Source organism: Eptesicus fuscus, chromosome 9, assembly GCF_027574615.1.
Source record: "Eptesicus fuscus isolate TK198812 chromosome 9, DD_ASM_mEF_20220401, whole genome shotgun sequence".
NCBI lineage: Eukaryota > Metazoa > Chordata > Mammalia > Chiroptera > Vespertilionidae > Eptesicus > Eptesicus fuscus.
The window spans coordinates 90,517,519-90,534,749 of record NC_072481.1 but is presented as its reverse complement, the minus strand read 5'-3'; the positions used below and the strand labels follow the sequence as shown (position 1 = coordinate 90,534,749).

Sequence of the window (17,231 nt, the reverse complement as noted above, 5' to 3'; positions counted from 1 at the left end):
GAGACCCTCGAGAATATGAAAAAGGACCAACTAGAAATTAAACATACACTGACTGAAATAAAAAGTATTATACAGAGACCTAACAGCAGACTAGAGGACCGCAAGAATCAAGTCAAAGATTTGAAATACAAAGAAGCAAAAAACACTCAACTGGAAAAGCAAAAAGAAAAAAGAATCCTTGCCAAAACCGGTTTGGCTCGGTGGATAGAGCGTCGATCTGCGGACTGAAAGGTCCCAGGTTCGATTCCGGTCAAGGGCATGTACATTGGTTGTGGGCACATCCCCGGTAGGGGGTGTGCAGGAGGCAGCTGGTCGATGTTTCTCTCTCATCGGTGTTTCTAGCTCTCTATCCCTCTCCCTTCCTCTCTGTAAAAAATCAATGAAATATATTAAAAAAAAAAAAAGAAAGAAAAATGAATCCAAAAATTTGAAGATAGTGTAAGGAGCCTCTGGGACAACCTCAAGCGTACCTACATCCGAATTATGGGGGTGCCAGAAGAAGAGAGAGAGAGCAAGATACTGAAAACCTATTTGAAGAAATAATGACTGAAAACTTCCCCCACCTGGTGAAAGAAATAGACTTACAAGTCCAGGAAGCGCACAGAACTCCAAACAAAAGGAATCCAAAGAGGACCACACCAAGACACATTATAATTAAAATGCCAAGAGCAAAAGACAGAGAATATTAAAAGCATCAAGAGAAAAATAGTTAATTACCTACAAGGGAGCACCCATACGATTGTTAGCTGATTTCTCAACAGAAACTATGCAGGCCAGACGGGCGTGGCAAGAAATATTCAAAGTGATGAATAGCAAGAACCTACAACCAAGATTACTCTACCCAGCAAAGTTATCATTCAGAATTGAAGGCCAGATAAAGAGCTTCACAGATAAGAACAAGCTAAAGGAGTTCATCACCACCAAACCAGTATTATATGAAATGCTGAAAGGTATTCTTTAAAAAGAAGAAAAAGGTAAAGATAAAAATGATGAACAACAAATACATATCTATCAACAAGTGAATCTAAAAATCAAGTGAATAAAAAATGACCAGAATAAACTGGTGAATATAATAGAATCAGGGGCATAGAAAGGGAGTGGACTGACAATTCTCCGGGGGAAAGGGGTGTGGGGAGTGTGGGAAGAGACTGGACAAAAATCGTACACCTATGGATGAGGACAGTGGGGGAGAGGTAAGGGCAGAGGGTGGGGTGGGAACTGGGTGGAGGGGAGCTATGGGGGGGGGGGAAGAGGAATAATTGTAATAATCTGAACAATAAAGACTTATTAAATTAAAAAAAAAAGAGTGTCTTTCCTAAGGTTACACAGGTAGTGGCTGATGATTAGGAGCTCAGTTCTGGGTCTCTAGGTTACTGACCTAGTGTTCTTCCACTACACTTTGTTGGGAGAATTTGGAGCACTTGTTTTGCTGCTCCCATCCCCCACTCCCTCAACAGATGTATATTTGGAGTGTTGTTGTTTTTTTAATATATGCCCACATTTTCCCTCTCTTGTAGATACATAGAAATGTTTAGAGATTGTGACCTTGATGCAATGGTCAGACTAGAGTCCAGCACAATGAAAGCCTAGACATTTGTACTGAGTGCAAAGAGATAGTGCAGGATCAAGATTCAATTCCATACCAAGTTACAGCTTTGTGTTATCTCCAAGTTTGAATACAAACATGTGTTTGTTTGTTTTTTAACTTCAAAGGAAGAATGTTAGCTATGGTATGATTTGAGTGTGTATTTGCCATAATCATGATCCTAATAAAACTCTCATTATGAACCATATGCACAGAGTAGAGATTTTGCAGGTAGACTTTTGCTACTCTGTCTGCCACACTTAGTTCACATTAAAAGTTAGTTATCTATGATAGCTCCATTTCTGGAGCAAGTCCTCTAAATTCTTTTAAGTAGTTAGAGGAAGATTAACGGTTCTTCCTGATTTTTGTTTCTTAAAAATAACCAGCTTTAAATAATCAGTATCCTAAACAGGAATATTTTGTGGTGGCAAACTCTGCTCCTCCGCATGAATTTACCTACTGTAGATTTGTGTTGGGGTAAAAGTTAGTTTAAATAACTTTCCATACATCATAGGATCTTCTGAATATTTGTGGGTTTATGCAGTACACATATATTTATCCACAATCCCCAATTTAGGTACATAAAGCTCTTTGACTTTTAATGAGCTTTTTAGATGTGTGCAATGTCTGAAACTTGTGGATAATTATAAACAAGCAAATAACTTGGGACCATCTTTTGGAAGCAATTTAGATTATGAATGAAGCTGTAATCCTTCTGAACGCTCCTTTAATTCAAAAGGATGGCAGTTTCATTCATAGCACTCATTTCCCCCCAGAAATTAAAGTATAAAAATTTCAGTTAGAATTTCTTCTGGGCTTTGCTTACTATTAATCTATAATAAGTTTCACAGCTTATTTTTATGTAGTTTTTGTGTGTGTTTCAGAAGAAATAGACTGGGAATTGTCTTTATTATCCGAGGACTTACTGCTTGACATTTGAGGACAATATTGTCAGCCTAGAAATACATTAACAGTGATACAGAATATTTAAGTAAGTCAGCAGGAAGAACCAAGGGAATATCAAAACTTAAAGATTTAGCTCATTTCTGTAGCTGCTGGAATGTGCTCATTGAAGAGGGTTTTGAAAAGTAGGGTTATTCCCAAGATGTGCTATAAAGTTGAGGCTTTTTCTTCTAGGCTGTTATTTCTTAAAGAACCATCTCTTATACCACAGTGCTAACTATTGATTTATCAGTTTTAAGGGGTCCAACCTGGACTCAAATAAAAACTTGAGTGCCTAACATGTGCAAGTGCTGTAAGTGTTGGAGACCATTGTTGAAAAATGAAGACACAGCCCTTTTTAAGGAGCTTCTGCCTGGTGCTTCCTCTTGGGGATGTGTGGTCACCAAGGAGGACATGTCCCTGCTGCCAGAGAACTTGGTGTTTAAAGGGCGCTACCATTAGGTCAGTAGGCAGACCTTGTATTCATTGGCATATTAGGGGAAGTACAAGTTGCCAGAGAGTGCCATAGGCATGGCCTCTAACCCAGATTTGGGGATTCTGGGTGGTAAAGTTTTGTGTGCGTGTGTTTGTGTGTATGTGTAAGGTATTGAGAGTGCAAAGCAGATTTATCAGCAAAATACAAACTAACAACCCCTAAAACAATACTCAGCATTATTTATATGGACTAGTGGCCCTGTGCACGAAATTTGTGCATGGAGGGGAGGGGTGTTCACTCAGCCCAGCCTGCACCCTCTCCAATTGGGGACCCCTTGGGGGATGTCCTCAGGGATCTCGCCTAAACCGGCAGTTGGACATCATTCTTGCAATCTGGGACCACTTGCTCCTAACCGCTTATCTGCCTGCCTGCCTGATTGCCCCTAACCTCTCTGCCTGCCTGCCTGATCGCCCCTAACTGCCCTCCCCTGCCAGCCTGATCTTGCCCCCAACTGCTCTCCCCTGCTGGCCTGATCTCACCTCCAAATGCCTCTACCTGCCTGATCTCGCCCCCAACTGCCCTCCCTTGTTGGCATGATCTCGCCCCCAACGGCCCTCCCCCTGCCCGCCTGATCTCGTCCCTATCTGCCCTCCCCTTTCCGGCCTGGTTGCCCCCAACTGCCTTCCCCTGCCTGCCTGATCTCGCCCCCACTGGCCCTCCCCTGCCGGCCTGATCTTTCTCCCAACTGCCCTCCCCTGCTGGCCTGATCTCACCCCCAACGGCCCTCCCCTGCCAGCCTGATCTTGCCCCCAACTGCCTTCCTCTGCCGGCCAATTTGGTTCTGATTGGTTGGTTTCTATGCCAGTCAGCATCTCTGGGCCTATCAATGGGGCCTGATCAGAAAGGCAGGGCAGATCAGCAGCCATGGTGGAAGCCTGGAGAGAAGTGGAGGTGCGGTTCCTGGCCAGACTTGGAGAGAAAGAGAGAGCCAAGTGCTGATCAAAAGCTGCCACAGAGGCAATGGATCAGTCCCTGCTTCTCTCTTCAGGCCTCTCTATGGCCCTGATTCGCAGCCCCCTCAGGAGTCAGTGCTGGAGCACCGAGCCTGCCACGGCAACCCAGCGCTGACTGCAGGACTGACTTCTGGTTGGTCGAGCCTCGGTCGTTATGGGTCATTACGACCCAGGGTTTTTATATATTCGGATAATAGTTTATTAAAGGGTCACCTAAATCCCATGTTGGGAGTTCATCCTTCTCTTGTCTGGGAACTATAATGCTAGACCCATGGTCGGCAAACTGCGGCTCGCAAGCCACATGCGGCTCTTTGGCCCCTTGAGTGTGGCTCTTCCACAAAATACCATGGCCTGGGCGAGTCTATTTTGAAGAAGTGGTGTTAGAAGAAGTTTAAGTTAAAAAATTTGGCTCTCAAAAGAAATTTCAATCATTGTACTGTTGATATTTGGCTCTGTTGACTAATGAGTTTGCCGACCACTGTGCTAGACAAATCCCTTGGCTGAAATATGCCACAAAGTCCTTCATCCAGGTTCCAGGTTGCCTGTTTGCTGAGCAGTGTGAGCAGGATTTGACATTTTTAGCTGTGCTAAAAAGAGACACTGCCATCAGCTAGTTCTGGTTACCCAGTTACTTCCTTAATTATTGGTAGTACTATAGTTTGCTTTTTGTGACTAACTAATATGAGTGTGCCAGGGCATTGGGAATTATAAAACTTCTCAGATTTCAAGGTGTAACAAAATTTGGGAACCTCCAATAAATTTATGAAGACCTTATAATTATGCTGAGGCATATGGATTTTATCCATAGAAACATTTTTGGTATTGGGGAGCTAGTGAAGGGTTTTTAACAGTAGAGTGACTTTATTAGACTTGTAAATTTGGAAGATCTTGCTGGTTGTTTGGGAGAAAATGGATTGGGAGGCTAAGATAGGAGGCAGTAAAACCAGTTAAGGGGCCTCCATAGATAAAGGTAGCCTGATGGAAGGAAGGAGTTGGTAATGAAAAGAAGTAGATGTTTGGTAGGCAGTTAGACATGAACAGGGCAAGGACTATAGGCCAATTTTACAGAAGGTCACCAGTGCAGAATGTCCAGACACCTAGCAATGGAAAGAACTGGTAGAGCAAGTATTAGAGATAAGTATTTTTAATCAGAACTTCACTTGCAAGACCCCCCTCTGCATCCTTGAATGCCTCCAGTCACATGTCAGATTCTCCTGACCATTTCTCCCCTGGCATGTGGTTAAACCATGTGGTAGGGCCCCCTCCCCCATTCCCCCCTTAGAGGAGACCAAGGGGGCTGGAGGAAAGCCCCATCTGATGTCCATACAAGGACAGAAGACAACTGGCAGACCCCAATAGGTCAGTTTGAAGAAGAAAGTAGTTACACATTCTGCCCTCTTCAAGGTGTTAAAAGGAGCCCTAGACCATTCTCCAGGGCAGCTCTTTGAGCCACCAGCTCCAAATTTCTCTTCTGTGTACTCTCTCTTCAAGTGTGCTTTCTTTTTGCTTGCTTGATAAATCTTCTCTAGTGAGTTTGAGTCTTGGCTCTGAATATTTTTCTTAGCCAGAACTCAAGTACCAAGGTTGTGAGACCCAGGTCTGGTCAGACCCCACCGGTCAGATAACCTGGTGCAGTTCCCGCCACCTACAACATATGGATCGCTGTGATACTGACGGGATGGATTTAAAAGAACTTGTAAAGGATGCAGCGAGGTGGAGGAGAGTGACAGATTGGCCTGGGTGAGTGGGAGCAGGGAGAGCAGGGATCACATGGGGGAAAGGTGGATTGTTTCTGTTTTTCAGCAGGGATCACCAGCTCTGATGGTTTCTCCTTCCAAAAAATGGTTGGGAAAGTCCATCAGCACTTTGTAAGCACTGATCTCATTTGGTGAACTGGCTGTAGTCTGATTTCTCCTCAGGCAGAGTTTGTATCATGTTCTTCCTCGGTTTGATTGGCTGTTTTTTCTCTAAGGATTAATCTATATATATAAAGAGCCAGGGGATTTGTAATGACCAAAGGCTCGGCCTAACACCAGAAGTCAGTGCTGGGTTGCCCTGGCGACCCAACACTGACTGCAGCCAGTGCTGGACAGCAACCCAGCACTGACTGCCAAGGGGGCTGCAGATTAGGCCCAGAGAGAGGCCTGCAGAGAGAGAGGCAGGGTCTGATCTTCAGCCTCAGTGGCAGCTGTTGATCAGTTGTTGCCTCTCTTTCTCTCCAGGCTTCACCAGCAGCCGCACCTCTGTTTCTCTCTGGGCCTCCGTGGGGCTGCTGATCAGCCCCGCCTCTTTGATCAGGCCCAGAGATAGGCCCAGAGACACTGACTGGCATAGAAACCAACAAATCAGAACCAAATCTGGTGGAGTGCCAGGAGCCAATGGCTGCCTAGGAGGTGGAGTTTTTGACGCTGACTGGCATAGAAACCAACCAATCAGAACCTAATATGGGTGAACTAGGAAGGCAGAACCTAAGGTGGGGGCTGAGGACGGGTTTTAAGGGCAACAGCTGTTTGCTGTAAGGTGTAAGAAAGCGGTTCAATTTTTTAATGACTGGTTTGGCAGTATAGTTCATATGGCTGGCTATCAGTCCAGATATAGGGATTTTGTGTTTTTGTCTGCCAGGAGCATTTCCTCCTGCTGAAAAAGGCTTTCCCCCATTTAAGCAATCCTATCCTATATAATCCTATCTAATAATAGACAAATATGCAAATTGACCATACCTCCGACACACCCACAAGCCACACCCACCATCCAATCAGAGCGAGTATGCAAATTAACCCAAACCAAGATGGCTACAGCCACAGAGAGCAAGGTTTCCTAGGTAACAGAGGAAGCCAAGCTTACCGCCTGCCCTTGCCAGGCCTAAGCCTCCACTCAAGCTACAAAGTTTCAATTATAGAAGGTAAACAAACTCAAACAAATGGCGGCAGAATGGAGCTTGAGAGAGCAGGCCAGGGTTGCCGCCAGTAACAGGGGAAGCAAAGCTTTCCGCACACCCTGACCGGGCCCACCCGCTTAAGGCTAGAAAGTTTCAATTATAACCCCAACACAAATGGCTACCAGCCTCGGAGGGAGCCCCAGGCTTGGATTCGCTCCAGGCTACAAAGTTTCAATTGTAGAAGGAAAACAAATTCCAGATACCAGGGCCTCCGCTTGGGTTGCCAGGGGGCATGGCCTGCCTGCAAACCACCACAGGCCCCTCGCTCAGGCCGCCCCACACCCCAAGGGAACCCCCACCTGATCTGGGACGCCCTTCAGGGCAAACCAGCTGGCCCCCACCCCTGTACCAGGCCTCTATCCTATCTAATAAAAGAGTATTATGCAGATTGATCATCACTGCAACACACAATATAGCTTCCCCCATGTGGTCAAAGATCCTGCCCCCATGTGGACACAAGATGGCCTGCAGGAGAGGGCAGTTGGGAGGCACCCGGCCTGCAAGGGAGGGCAGTTGAGAAGGACCAGGCCTGCAAGGGAGGGCAGTTGGAGGTGATCAACCCTGCAGGAGAGGGCAGTTAGGGGTGACCAGGCCGGCAGAGGAGGGAAGTTGGGGGCAAACAGGCTGGCAGCAGAGTGGTTAGGGGGTGATCAGCCTGGCAGGCAGAAGTGGTTAGGGGCAATCAGGAAGGCAGGCAGGCAAGCAGTTGGGAGCCAGCAGTCCTGGATTGTGAGAGGGATGTCCGACTGCCCGTTTAGGCCCGATCCCACCGGGCCTAAACGGGCAGTCGGACATCCCTCGAGGGGTCCCAGATTGGAGAGGGTACAAGGTGGGCTGAGGGACAACCCCCCTCCGTGCACGAATTTCGTGCACTGGGCCTCTAGTCTGTACTAATAAAAGGGTAATATGCTAATTATACCGGGTCAACCAGCCATCTTCTGGACATCTGGCATCCTTCCAGACAAAGCCATGGTGGTTGGGGCTGAGGCAGAGGCAGTTAGGGGTGATCAGGCCAGCAGGGGAGGGCAGTTGGGGGAAAGATCAGGCCGTCAGGGGAGGGCTGTTGAGGGCAACCAGGCCGGCAGAGGAGGGCACTTGGGGGTGAGATCAGGCCAGCAGTGAAGGTCAGTTGGGGGTGAGATCAGGTTGGCAAGGGAGGGCAGTTAAGGGTGATCAGGCAGGCAGAGACATTTGGGGGCGAGATTAGGCCGGCAGGGAAGGGCAGTTAGGGGCAATCAGGCAGGCAGGCAGAGGTAGTTAGGGGTGATCAGGCAGGCAGGTGAGCGGTTAGAAGCCAGCGGTTCCCGATTGGAGAGGGTGCAGGCTGGTCTGGGGGAACCCCCTCCCACCTGTGCATGAATTTCGTGCACCGGGTCACTAGTCTTATATATTTCATTTGCATAAGAGATCTACTGAACGGGGATTCTCCCCACACTTGTGCTCCATGGAAGTTCTGGCGGCATCTAAAGAGCTTCAGCTCCCTTTTGTCAAGAAGGATGGCTAGTTGGGGAAATATAGTTGTCATTACTTTTTCATATAATTGAATTGATAATTTATATTACTTTTATCTGAAATTTCTTTGGAGACTTTGTGAGGCAAATTTTATATAGCAATCTGGAGTTTTTTTGAGAAAGAAATACAATCTCTGTAATAAAAGTTAAGTTGTGCTCTATTTTAAGAAGATCCAATATATAACAATTTTAAATGAAAAGCAGGTAAATTTGGGATGGAGGTAATTGGATGATGATTTTGCTAATGAATTCTTGGCTTTGTGAAAAGATGTACTTTAGGAATCTTTTGTAATATAAGGTTTCTATGTTTATTTAAATGACAGCTTTCAGGAATAATATTTTTGGAATAAGGAACAGTCTATCTAGGTATTATATAATCTTGGACAAGCATTAGTAATGATTAAGACCCCTCAGATAATGCTAGTAAGACAAGTAGAATCTTCTTATACATATGTGCTGTCTGACCATTCCCCATTACTGTAGGTTTTGTGGAAGTTGTCCCATCTGTTTCCTTGCATGCTGTGCCTGCATAATGAAATCAATCCCCAGTGATATTTTGGTCTCTTGATATGAATATGGTTCTAGTATGTAATGAAATTCACTCTGATTTATTTAGGTAAATATGTAAGTTTTGAAGCCCAAAATCATAGAGGTAGATTGGAAGTTCATTTGATGGTGAGATAAAGGAGCAAAGAAAAATTATTAAAATACAATTTGAAAAAAAAACCCCAACTCATAATCTGAAAAATAGTTAGACCTTTACATTAAGTATTTGCAGGGAAGTATTATCTCTTCCTTATCTTTCAAAGAAAGAATAATATACCAGAAATAAAACATGTATTTTCCAAAGCATCAATATCTACTGTTGGTGGTATATTACTTGGAAAAGAATTTGTTTTATTTCTAAAGTGTAGATTGATTTTTTGAGAAGAGGGGAGCAGAGGGTATCAGAATACCTAACACATTTGTGCTAAGCTGGTTATAAGTGCATGTTCAGAGGTAAATGACCATGATAAAAGACGGCATAGGAGACTGCTTTATTTAAATGATGTAGTTTCCCTCCTGCCACCTTGCATGGCATCCACAAATGAGTTGTGGAGAAAAAGAAAAACAGCATATACTGTTGGTGCTCACTCTGCCTTCTTGTTAGGGCCTCATTATGGAGAGGGATGCTGGTTGCTATCCAGATGTTTAATTGGCAGTCTTACCTGACTAATGGAGCCATATTCATGTTGGCTGACATCTGATTTTAGAAATTACTTATAAGAAAAGACTCTTGTAATCAAAATAGCTAGATAGATTTTTAAATATCAGAAGTACAGCTCAAGATTCATCTAGGGTGAGTGGCACTATAGGGTGGATTAGTTACTTCTCCTAACACTTGTCTGTGTTGAGTGTATTTTCCCTGTGTGTAAATAGTACTCTCAGATAGCATGCTATAAGCAAAACAGTTTAATTAAATATAGATTTTTGAAGGTTTGAATATTATGAATAAGATTGTAAAACCATCAAAACAATACATTAATTTAAAAAAAATTTAACAGGACATCATGTAAAGAGCTTGGAAGTTTACACTCTTGTGTTCACAATAAGAAAATAAGCTCAACAAACTGATAATCAACAATTCTTCCTAGATGCTTGAGAACTGAGGTCACAAGGTAAATTGCTGAACCTTAAAATGGAGAGAGAAGTGATTCCATGAATCACAGTTTACCAGAAGCAAAAGTCCAGGAGCAGAACCCCCCTTTCCCTGCCCCAACACATACCTCCAGGACTGGTAGGAACAGTTAAATTGTAACAGGTAAGTTGCTGAATACTTGGTGTGCACAAGCTTGAGAGTTAAAAACTCCCAGGGCCCAGTATTGGAGGGCATGGAGAGGCTCTATGCTTTCATGAATCTTACTTTTTTGGAGTCCCACCAGAGACTCAGAAAAATCCTCTCCTTTTTCTGGCAGTGGGAGGGGGAAAGTAACCATTTCAAAATGTATCCAAAACATTGTTCTCCTTAATAAAAGCCGGCCCTTAAATTAATTTACCAAAGCTTAACAGACTTGTGGTTCATCAGAATCTAACTGATTTGGGATGAGAAATACATAATTCAACTCCCTTTAGACTTCTGGTCTCACCTAAGCGGGGGAAAGAAAGCCAACACTTAGAGTCACAGGCCAGTGGCCCAGGCTCACTAAAACACCGAGACCTAATCATAGCACAGTATAGGGCTTCCCCTCCCCTAACACCTTACCACCACATCACTCACGCTCCTGGATAATGACAAGGGAGTACAGCTAAAAGAACTGCAAGGTTCAGACCCTATTAAAAGGAAAGCCAAAGGCAACAGGAAGGCATAAACAAGGATACTAGAGGAAGTTTTAGCTTCTGATATCTACAGCAAACAGCAAACACAGCCTAATTCCTAGCCAAATGAACATAAAACTTCACACTAAAGGCTTATTTACACAATACCTCATGTCTGGCTTTCAACAACAAAAATTATAAGGCATGCTAAAAGGCAAAACACACCATTTGAAGTGACAAATGAAGCATCCGAACCAGAGTCAGATATGGTAGAGATTTTTTAATTATCAGACCAGGCATTTAAAATAAATATGGCTAATATGCTAAGGGCTCTAATGTCAAAGGTGGACAAAATATAAAAATAGTTTGGTTCAAGCAGAGGAATGAAAAGTCTGGAAAAAATAAAAAGTTTAATGCTAAAACTAAAAACTAAAAACACTGTAGCAGAAGTGAAGAATGCTTTTTGGCTTATCCGTAATCTGAACTGGGCCAAGGCAACAGTTTGTGAGCTGACAGATAGGTCATTAGAAACTTCCCAAACTGAAAAATAAAGGGAAAAAAGAATGACGAAACTAGAACAAAATAAGAATTGTAACACAATTAGAAAAGATGTAATATACAGGTAATTGGGAATACTAACAGGAGAAGAAACAGAGAAAGGGGTTTGAAGTAATAATGGCTGAGAAGTTTGATGTGGCAACTCAAAGCACAAATCCAAGTAGCTCAGAGAACACTATGTAGGCAAATTCCAAAATATCGACACATAGATATATAAAATTAAACCTGTAGAAAAGCAAAGGGAAAGAGAACAACTTGAAGAAAGCCAGAGGAAATAAACACTTACTTTTTTAAAGGCACAAGAACAGAAAAATCAGATTTTTTTTTTAAGAAACCATGTAAGCAAGGAAAAGCAGCAACAACAAAAACAAGTCAACCTAGAATTTTGTATTTAGCAAAATTATCCTTCAAAAGTGAAGGAGAAATAAAGACTTTCTCAGACTAACAAAAATTGAGGGAAGTTGTCACCAGTAGATCAGCCTGGCAAGAAAATGTTTAAAACGAAGTTCTTCAGGGAGAAGGGGAATTATATAGGTCAGGAACTTGGATCCATATAAAGAAATGAAGAGGTTTCTCCTCATCTGTGGGTTGTGGTTTCTTCTGTGGTTCATGAAGATACAGCTCAAACTGATGGAAATTAACCCCAGGTGCTAAACAAATTGCCGGCCCATTTGGGGGCTGCTGGCCAGTGGTGCTTTGTCGATGTTCTGGGGCTGGAAGAGGAGGCCCAGCATGAGAACTTCAGGAAAAAACAGACTGAAGAACTGAAGGGACAGTAAGTCAGCCCGAAAGTGTACTTTATGAAGTAGACCGTTGGGGGTTCCCATGGTACCATCAGACTTAGACACACAGTAATGAAGACAAACTGGAATTTGAGGATGGGTCAGTCCTGAAAGTTTTTTTTTCAGAAATGGAGAAGTTATCCCCTGAAAACAGAGCAAAATGCTTTGAAAAGAATGAAGCCATTCAGGCAACCCATGAAGCCTGGTGCAGGAAGGCCAGTGTTGGGTAGATGACAAAGTGAACTTTCATTTTATTCTGTATAACAACATGGATGGCAACCTCTAGGAAGTTGATGGACAAATGCCATTTCTGGTGAACCATGGCACCAGTGCAGAGGCCTCGCTGCTGCCGGACGCAGTCAAGGTCCACTGAGAATTCACTGAGTGTGAGCAAGGAGAAGTCCACTTTTCTGCTGAGGCCCTCTGCAAGACCGCCTAGTGCTCTGCTAGTTTCCCCCCCATCTTCCCTTCACCATCAAAATATTTCCCTACCAATGCATTTTAGAATGCTTCAGTACTTGTAGAAAATAGCTGTTCTCCTTCGGTTCTGTAGCTATTCTCACCTCAACCACACCCAAGTGCTAGCAGAGCTCAGCTGTCGATGAAGCAAAGTTTATTGTAAGCTTCAGACGGCAAAGCATTTCCCCCATTGTATGCCTTGTACCTCAATATTTAATTCTTTAAATGGTTACTTTCGTTTGTGTCTATAAGTTAAGGCCTCAGATGTAGTTTAAATTGTTTGTTCTTTAAAGGAATAAAACTTTTATGCTGACAAAGAAAAAAGGAAAGAAGAGTGTTAGAGAATAAATGGACTTCTGGATTTTCCCCTGTGAGGTATTGGTCCCATGCCAAGCATGCAGCACTCATGCCCCAACCTATTATAGACACAGAGTATGATGGCTTGCCTGTTGGTTTAAAAAAGAAAGAGTAGCTTTCTCAACCTGCAACTGCAACCTATACATTTAAAGATAATTGAAATGAACCTAGTGAGTTCTCTGGCCCATGGAAGAGAGGAATCTCCTTCAAAGCCTGGGCAAAACTGCAAAGAAGAAATGAAAATCTGATGAAAGCCATCTTCTTGAGTTCATAGATGTTAGTAATGCACCTTACCATATGTTCTACAACAGAACATTTTTGTTATAATATCACTCGCCAAGTTAACTTTGGCATCATTTTGAGACAGAGCTGAAAGAAAAAGGAATTGGTTATATTGTGTAGACATTATGAGCTCTCTAAAAGCAAAAAATTATTATAGTTTTTCAAACTAGAGGTGAAAAGGCCACTGAAGCATCCTCTATGTTTTAAATTTTAATAAGGTAAATATAGATTGCTATCATGCACATAAATAAAAAGCTTTTCCAAGTATTTCCCTTCCCCTAAAAAAATAATAAAGTGTTCTTGAAACGAAAAAGTGAGAAAAACCACAGCCATGATTGGTGTACTTCTTGCTATAACCTCGTAAGGAAGGAATGGGAATTCCAAGCACCAGTGTGAGTCCCTGGCTGAATCCCCAGTGTTTGGTCCTATTATTGAGGAAGCTCGATTTTTGGTGACTTAAGGGACTTTGACCACAGTTGGCTTTTTGTCTTTCTTGTTTGTTATTTTTTCCTTTACTGTTTTTTCTTATTTTTTACTAATTTAAATTTTCTCTTTTTATTTTATTCTTTTACTTTGTTTTGTTTTCATTCTTTTTTAATTTATTTTCATATTTTTCTTTATCATTATTATTTTCTTATTTTTTCTGTTTTTCTCATTTTTTTGAGTAATTTTTTGGCAATTTTATTCTGAGACCCATTTTTTCCCCCTTTTCCTATTTATTTTTCAAAATTTTCTTCTTTATCTTTTTATCATATAATTTTAAAAATTAGTGTTATTAGTGTAAGTTAGCAGGTCACTGTGCTGCTTGGGCCTATGGCCATCTCTACTGAGGAGGAGACCCATATTGACAATTTCTGGCTCCTCAAGACTATTGACCAGGGCAGCTTCACCAAGTGATGGCTGGGTGCATTATGACTGGGACAGAGGTCACTGTGAAGGTAATTAACAAGAGCAGTATAGCTTTTCCAGCTTCCAGAGACTATTCCTTGAAGTCCAAAGCATGTAGACCTTGAATTACCCTAATATTGTGAAACTATTTGAGGTGATGTAGACCCAGGAAACACTCGATCTGATCATAGTGTATGCTAGTGGAAGAGAGACCTCCAGGACAATGGCTACATGAATGAGAAAGAGGCTTGTGACAAATTCCACCAGATAGTATCTGCTGTGTAGTACCGCCACCAGAGGGTATTGTCCACAGAGACCCAAAGCCAGAGAACTCTTAGATGTTGACCTTAATGTCAGTGTTGCAGATTTTGGCTTCAGGAATGAATTCACCATTGTCAGTAAATGGAATACCTCCTGTTGCAGAACCCGACTTACTATATACCCTGGGACTCTTCCAGAGCCATAATTACATTGGACCCTTGGTGGATTTATGGGGCCTTGGAGTTCCTTTTTTTATGATGGTTACCTGATCTCTGCCTTTTGAGGGAGACGAATTCAGAATAAACGATGTTTCTTTCCTCATATCCATAGAGAGTGAAAACCTGCTTAAGAAATTCCCGATCCTCAACCCAAGTGAGAAGTGCATTTTAGAAGAAATCATGAAGGATCCATGGATAAAAATGGACCCTGAAAAGAAACTGAAACCTGACATATAGCCACTCCCTGACTATCAACACCCTCAGTAGACTGAGTCAATGCTGTGCGTGGACTACAAGTGAGAGAGAGCCATGATGACTCATTATTGGGCTGATGCTTGACACAGTAATGAGCACCTATTGGCTTGAGGGTTGCAAGCGCCTCAGCTGGAGGGCTATACGGTCACCATGAATTCCTTACCTACAACTAATCCTACCAACAATTGCAGTCCTTTCCCATCTTGAGAGACAGTCTAAGGTCTCTGTCAACCCAACTTGTGGAGTATTGCCATTTCCACCTTTACTTTGTTCTCAGTGGAATGAGGACCAGGAGTCAGGGTAGAAGGCCAGCAGAACAGCAGTTATTATAAATCCCTTATCTGGCCTTGAGACAAACATTACCACCCAAGCACAACCCTCTACCATGGCCCTGTGGTCTCCTCATGTACCCACAATACTGGCAATGGTGGTGAAGCCTCAGGTAGATCTAACTTCCGTCAGTTATATGTGTGTGGCCTGGCCAGCTCAGAGGACTTTCTTCAGTGGAAGATGGAGTACAAACTGCTATGGGGTCTTTCCAGGGGTTTAAATTAAGAAGCTCTCTGGCACCTTCATCACGTTCAAAAGCATATGACCAGAATAACTGAAGCTTCAGTTTATGGGATTGTCAGGGGCCCCTGGGAAATAAGAGGAGAGGTCACCGCTTCACCTGCACCTGATGAAACTTCAGAGACTGGACTTTTCCTGGAGCCCCCTTCTTGGCTCCCCCCCTCTTGCCCTCCCCACCATCCCCCTCCCTCAGCCCCCACTACTCTTCGGTGTTCATGGGGAGGGGAGATGATTTGATACAAATAAATAAAAACATTTTAATAGGTAAGCATTTAATATCTTGTTTTCTGAGTTACTTTTAATGGTGGTTAATAATTTAAATAATTCAAATATATATTTGTTTTAGAGAATATAGGACTGTTATTTCCTTGAGTGGAGAGTATAACAATGATATTAACACCAACAAATAACAATAGCATTTATTATTGTCTAGAGACAACCTCTATCATTATAATTTATTTTAGCCAAAATGCCTATTTAGCATATTGGGGAATGAATGCTGAGGGAAGTTAAGTAGCTTGTTGACATCACAGACCTGGTGATTGGCGGAGCTTGTGTCCTAAGCTGTGCTCTCAACCCCAGTGTTCTGCGACCTCCCTAGCTCAGGACTGTGGCCTCTAGTACCCTGTTTTTTGGTATCTTTTTGAGGTTGGTTATACTGTGTCTCTTAAATGGATAATGAAGTCATATAAGAGATGAGACAATCAACTATGTAATGTATCGCTTTTCAGAGTGTACCACTTTGTAGAGCTCCTTTGGATTTAAAAAAAATTTTTATTGCTTGATTGATTTGAGAGAGGGAGGGGGGGAGGGAGGGAAGGAGAGAGAGAGAGAGAGAGAGAGAGAGAGAGAGAGAGAGAAATTTGTTGTTCCATTCATTTATGCATTTATTGATTTTGTATGTGCCCTAAGTGGGAAATGAACCTGCATGCTTGGCCCACTTTCCTGGGTTGCCTAGACATAGACGCTAATTTAGATGACTTCACATGTATAAACTCAGTGCTTTCTAGAAGATGTGCTTCAGAACACAAGATGCTTGGATATTAATAAATGCCATGTGATAAATAGGCCCCAAAGTCAATTGGGTCAGAAAATACAGATATCCATTGTGAATCTTTAGAGAGGGTAAAGTCCACTGCTTTCCAGAAGGTTTGGGAAGCTTTCCACCTGTACATCTTGAGAAACTAGTGTTCAGAGTACACGCTGGGAAATACCATGTCAGCTCCCAAGTGGCTTGGATGCTACCTGGCTGGTCTCATGAATATTATTCTCTCTGATGACATGTTGTTCTCCCAGAAGTCAGCATAGCTAGAGATAGGCTAGAGGAAGGCAGCTGCTGGTACATTAATGATGGGAAGATCCATAAATGGATAGTGAAAGCGGTTGACCAGTTGACTGACCTTCAGTTTAAACCACTGCTCCTCTGTTCTGTACTGGGTGTTGTGAGCCCTTAGCTCTCCAAAGTGCCAGCTTTATGCTATGGCTAGAAAGCATTTTCTCCTTCCTTCTCACATGTCTGTGCATTCTTCTGCTCTTTTAAGGCAATATACAGACAGGCATGGATATTAAAGTCTAGAGCCATTTTTTTTTTTTTGTGGGGGGGGCCTGATGCGGCGGGGATCTCCCTTTTCCGTGGCCAGCACGGAGAGAGATGAAACTGGTTCTTGATAGAGGCGGCCGGGGATTGAGAAATAATGAAATAAAGAGAGTTGACACAGAAGTAGATGCAAGCTGGGTCCTGGGTGGGTCGCTGACCTCTTCTGCAGGAGAGACAGACGACTGCCCTGAGCCACGCAGCACATTTATTTATCCTCCAATATACAAGGGGGTTTCACCGGAAAACTTAAGATTAAAGGAGCTTGGGAGGGCCCAAGTCCATTT

General features: G+C 43.0%; 1 protein-coding gene and 1 pseudogene across 2 annotated transcripts in view; both read left to right on the top strand.

The window, feature by feature from the left end:
• The window catches only part of FARS2 (phenylalanyl-tRNA synthetase 2, mitochondrial), a 571,059-nt gene that overhangs the window by 59,895 nt on the left and 493,933 nt on the right, over window positions 1-17,231 (top strand). The window lies entirely within an intron of this gene.
• LOC129150327 (ubiquitin carboxyl-terminal hydrolase isozyme L1-like) lies at window positions 11,888-12,499 on the top strand (annotated as a pseudogene).